The following is a 6,338-nucleotide window of genomic DNA, read 5'->3' on the forward strand; positions in this document are numbered from 1 at the left end:
TCAATCCTCAATCCTCATTCTTCAATACTCAATACCCAATCCTCAATCTTCATTCCTCAATCCTCAATCCTCAATCTTCAATCCTCAATCCTCAATCCTCAAGCCTCAATCCTCATTCTTCAATCCTCAATACCCAATCCTCAATCTTCATTCCTCAATCCTCAATCATCAATTCTCAATCCTCAATCCTCAATCTTCAATCCTCATTGCTCAATCCCCAATCCTCAATCCTCAGTCCTCAATCCTCAATCCTCAACCCTCGAACCTCAACCCTCAACCGTCAGTACTGGTCCTCAATCGTCAACACTCAATCCTCAATCCTCAATCTTCAATCCTCATTCTTCAATCCTCAATACCCGATCCTCAGTCTTCAATCCTCAATCCTCAATCCTCAATCCTCAATCCTCAATCCTCATTCTTCAATCCTCAATACGCAATCCTCAATCGTCAATCCTCAACCTTCAATCCTCAATACTCAATCTTCAATCCTCAATCCTCAATCCTCAAGCCTCAATCCTCAATCCTCAATCCTCAATCGTCAATCTTCAATCCTCAATACTCAATCTTCAATCCTCAATCCTCAATACCCAATACTCAATCCTCATTCTTCAACCCTCAATCCTCATTCTTCAATCCTCAATACCCAATCCTCAATCTTCAATCCTCAATCCTCAATCCTCAATTCTCAACCCTCAACCCTGAGTCTTCAGTCCTCAAACCTCAATCCTCAAACCTCAGCACTCATCCTCAATCCTCAATCCTCAACCCTCAAACCTCAACCCTCAACCGTCAGTACTCGTCCTCAATCTTCAATCCTCAATGTTCAATCCTCAATCCCCAATCCTCAGTCCTCAATCCTCAATCCTCAATCCTCAAACCTCAATCCTCAACCGTCAGTCCTCGCCCTGAATCCTCAACCCTCAATCCTCAATCCTCGATATTCAATCCTCGATACTCAATATTCAATCCTCAATCCTCAGTCCTCAATCCGCAATCCTCAATCCTCAATCCTCAATCCTCAATCCTCAATCCTCAATCCACATTCTTCAATCCTCAACCCTCAATCGTCTGTCTTCAATCCTCAATACTCAATCTTCAATCCTCAATCCTCAATCCGCAATCTTCAATCCTGAATACTCAATCTGCAATCTTCAATCCTCAATCCTCAATCCTCAATCCTCATTCTCCAATCCTCAATCCTCAGTCCTCAAACCTCAATTCTGAATCCTCAATCCTGCATCCTCAATCTTCAGCCCTGAGTCCTCTACAATCAGTTGTGAATCCTCAATCCCCAATAGAATATCCTCAATTCACAGTTTTCAATACTCAATACTCAATCTGCAATCTTCAAATCTCTATCCACAAACATCAATTCTCATCACTCAACCCTGAGCGCTCAGACCTCAATGTTCAATCCTCAATCCTCAATTCTCAATCTTCAATCCTCTATACTCAATCTTCAATCCTCAATCCTCAATCCTCAATCCTCAACCCTCAATCGTCAGTCTTCAGTCCTGAATACTCAATCTTCAACCCTCAGTCCTCAATCCTCAATCCTCAATCCGCAATCTTCAATCCTCAATACTCAATCTGCAATCTTCAATCCTCAAACCTCAATCCTTAATCCTCATTATCCAATCCTCAATCCTCAGTCCTCAAACCTCAATTCTGAATCCTCAATCCTGCATCCTCAATCTTCAGCCCTCAGTCCTCAACAATCAGTTGTCAATCCTCAGTCCCCAATAGAATATCCTCAATTCACAGTTTTCAATACTCAATACTCAATCTGCAACCTTCAAATCTCTATCCACAAACATCAATTCTCATCACTCAACCCTGAGCGCTCAGACCTCAAAGTTCAATCCTCAATCCTCAATTCTCAATCTTCAATCCTCAATACTCAATCTTCAATCCTCAACCCTCAATCCTCAACCCTCAATCGTCAGTCTTCAATCCTCAATACTCAATCTTCAATCCTCAATCCTCAATCGTCAGTCCTCAGTGCTCAATCCTCAACCCTCAATCCTCGTTCCTCAAACCTCAATCCTCAACCCTCAGCCCTCATCCTCAATTCTCAATTCTCAATACTCAATCCTCAATCCTCAATCTTCAATCCTCAGTAATCAATATCCAATCCTAGATCCTCAATCCCCAATCCTCAATCCTTAATCCTCAATCTTCAATACTCAATCCCCAATCCTCAATCCTCAATCCTCAATCCTCAATCCTCAGTAATCAATCCTCAATCCTCAATACTCAATCGTCAGTCCTCAGTCCTCAATCCTCAACCCTCAATCCTCGTTCCTCAAGCCTCAATCCTCAACCCTCAGCCCTCATCCTCAATTCTCAATTCTCAATACTCAATCCTCAATCCTCAATCCTCAATCCTCAATCTTCAATCCTCAATCCTCAATCCTCAATCCTCAATCCTCATTCTTCAATACTCAATACCCAATCCTCAATCTTCATTCCTCAATCCTCAATCCTCAATCTTCAATCCTCAATCCTCAATCCTCAATCCTCAATCCTCATTCTTCAATCCTCAATACCTAATCCTCAATCTTCATTCCTCAATCCTCAATCATCAATTCTCAATCCTCAATCCTCAATCTTCAATCCTCATTGCTCAATCCCCAATCCTCAATCCTCAGTCCTCAATCCTCAATCCTCAACCCTCAAACCTGAACCCTCAACCGTCAGTACTCGTCCTCAATCGTCAACACTCAATCCTCAATCCTCAATCTTCAATCCTCATTCTTCAATCCTCAATACCCAATCCTCAGTCTTCAATCCTCAATCCTCAATCCTCAATCCTCATTCCTCAATCCTCATTCTTCAATCCTCAATACGCAATCCTCAATCTTCAATCCTCAACCTTCAATCCTCAATACTCAATCTTCAATCCTCAATCCTCAATCCTCAAGCCTCAATCCTCAATCCTCAATCCTCAATCGTCAATCTTCAATCCTCAATACTCAATCTTCAATCCTCAATCCTCAATACTCAATACTCAATCCTCATTCTTCAATCCTCAATCCTCATTCTTCAATCCTCAATACCCAATCCACAATCTTCAATCCTCAATCCTCAATCCTCAATTCTCAACCCTCAATCCTGAGTCTTCAGTCCTCAAACCTCAATCCTCAAACCTCAGCACTCATCCTCAATCCTCAATCCTCAACCCTCAAACCTCAACTCTCAACCGTCAGTACTCGTCCTCAATCTTCAATCCTCAATGTTCAATCCTCAATCCCCAATCCTCAGTCCTCAATCCTCAATCCTCAATCCTCAAACCTCAATCCTCAACCGTCAGCCCTCGCCCTGAATCCTCAACCCTCAATCCTCAATCCTCGATATTCAATCCTCGATACTCAATATTCAATCCTCAATCCTCAATCCTCAATCCGCAATCCTCAATCCTCAATCCTCAATCCTCAATCCTCAATCCTCAATCCACATTCTTCAATCCTCAACCCTCAATCGTCTGTCTTCAATCCTCAATACTCAATCTTCAGTCCTCAATCCTCAATCCTCAATCCTCAATCCGCAATCTTCAATCCTGAATACTCAATCTGCAATCTTCAATCCTCAATCCTCAATCCTCAATCCTCATTCTCCAATCCTCAATCCTCAGTCCTCAAACCTCAATTCTGAATCCTGAATCCTGCATCCTCAATCTTCAGCCCTGAGTCCTCTACAATCAGTTGTCAATCCTCAATCCCCAATAGAATATCCTCAATTCACAGTTTTCAATACTCAGTACTCAATCTGCAATCTTCAAATCTCTATCCACAAACATCAATTCTCATCACTCAACCCTGAGCGCTCAGACCTCAATGTTCAATCCTCAATCCTCAATTCTCAATCTTCAATCCTCAATACTCAATCTTCAATCCTCAATCCTCAATCCTCAATCCTCAACCCTCAATCGTCAGTCTTCAATCCTGAATACTCAATCTTCAACCCTCAGTCCTCAATCCTCAATTTTCAATCCTCAATACTCAATCTTCAATCCTCAATCCTCAATCCTCAATCCTCAACCCTCAATCGTCAGCCTTCAATCCTCAATATTCAATCTTCAATCCTCAATCCTCAATCCTCAATCCTCAATCCGCAATCTTCAAACCTCAATACTCAATCTGCAATCTTCAATCCTCAATCCTCAATCTTCAATCCTCATTCTCCAATCCTCAATCCTCAGTCCTCAAACCTCAATTCTGAATCCTCAATCCTGCATCCTCAATCTTCAGCCCTCAGTCCTCAACAATCAGTTGTCAATCCTCAATCCCCAATAGAATATCCTCAATTCACAGTTATCAATACTCAATACTCAATCTGCAATCTTCAAATCTCTATCCACAAACATCTATTCTCATCACTCGACCCTGAGCGCTCAGACCTCAATGTTCAATCCTCAATCCTCAATTCTCAATCTTCAATCCTCAATACTGAACCTTCAATCCTCAATCCCCAATCCTCAATCCTCAATCCTCAATCCTCAATCCTCAATCCTCAATCCTCAGTAATCAATCCTCAATCTTCAATACACAATCGTCATTCCTCAGTCCTCAATCCTCAATCCTCAATCCTCGTTCCTCAAACCTCAATCCTCAACCCTCAGTCCTCATCCTCAATTCTCAATTCTCAATCCTCAATCCTCAGTCCTCAATCCTCAATCCTCAACCCTCAAACCTCAATCCTCAACCGTCAGTCCTCGTCCTCAATTCTCAACCCTCAGTCCTCATCCTCAATTCTCAATCCTCAATCCTCAATCCTCAATCCTCAATATTCAATCCTCAATAATCAATCACCAATCCTAGATCCTGAATCCCCAATCTTCAATCCTTAATCCTCAATCTTCAATCCTCAATCCCCAGTCCTCAATCTTCAATCCTCAATGCTCAATCCTTAATCCTCAATCCTCAGTCCTCAATCCTCAATCCTCAACCCTCAAACCTCAATCCTCAACCGTCAATCCTCGTCCTCAATCGTCAACACTCAATCCTCAATCCTCAATCTTCAATCCTCAATACTCAATATTCAATACTCAATCCTCAATCTTCAATCCTCTATCTTCAATCCTCAATCCTCAATCCTCAATCCTCAAACCTCAATCGTCAGTCTTCAATCCTCAATACTCAATCTTCAATACTCAATATTCAATCCTCCATCCTCAATCCTCAATCGTCAGCCTTCAATCCTCAATACTCAATCTTCAATCCTCAATCCTCAATCCTCAATCCTCGATCCTCAATCTTCAATCCTCGTTTCTCAATCTGCAATCTTCAATCCTCAATCCTCAATCCTCAATCCTCATTCTTCAATCCTCAATCCTCAATCCTCAATCCTCAATCCTCAATTTTCAATCCTCAATACTCAATCTTCAATCCTCAATCCTCAATCCTCAACCCTCAATCGTCAGTCTTCAATCCTCAATACTCAACCTTCAATCCTCAATCCTCAATCCTCAATCCTCAATCCGCAATCTTCATTCCTCAATACTCAATCTGCAATCTTCATTCCTCAATCCTCAATCCTCAATCCTCATTCTCCAATCCTCAATCCTCAGTCCTCAAACCTCAATTCTGAATCCTCAACCCTGAATCCTCAATCTTCAGACCTCAGTCCTCAACAACCCGACGTCAATCCTCAATCCTCAATAGAATATCCTCAATTCACAGTTTTCCATACTCAATACTCAATCTGCAATCTTCAAATCTCTATCCACAAACGTCAATCCTCATCACTCAACCCTCAACACTCAGTCCTCAATGTTCAATCCTCAATCCTCAATTCTCAACTTTCAACACTCAATACTGAATCTTCAATCCTCAGTCCTCAATCCTCAATCCTCAATCCTCAATCCTCAATCCTCAATCCTCAATTTCCAATCCTCAATTCTCAATCTTCAATCCTCAATCCTCAATCCTCAATCCTCAATCCTCAATCCTCAATCGTCAGTCTTCAACCCTCAATACTCAATCTTCAACCCTCAGCCCTCATCCTCAATCCTCAATCCTCAATCTTCAATCCTCAATCCTCAATCCTCAATACCCAATCCTCAATCTTCAATCCTCAATCCTCAATCCTCAATTCTCAATCCTCAACCCTCAATCCTCAGAACTCAAGCATCAATACTCAACTCTAAGTCCTCGTCCTCAATCCACAACCCTCAATCCTCAGTCCTCAATCTTCGATCCTCAATCCTCAATCCTCAATCCTCAATCCTCAATCCTCAGTCCTCAAACATCAATCCTTAATCCTCAATCCTGAATCCTCAACCTTCAGCCCTCACTCCTCAACAATCAGCTGTCAATCCTCAATCCTCAATAGAATAT

This window comes from Calliopsis andreniformis, unplaced genomic scaffold (genome assembly GCF_051401765.1).
Source record: "Calliopsis andreniformis isolate RMS-2024a unplaced genomic scaffold, iyCalAndr_principal scaffold0035, whole genome shotgun sequence".
Taxonomy (NCBI): domain Eukaryota; kingdom Metazoa; phylum Arthropoda; class Insecta; order Hymenoptera; family Andrenidae; genus Calliopsis; species Calliopsis andreniformis.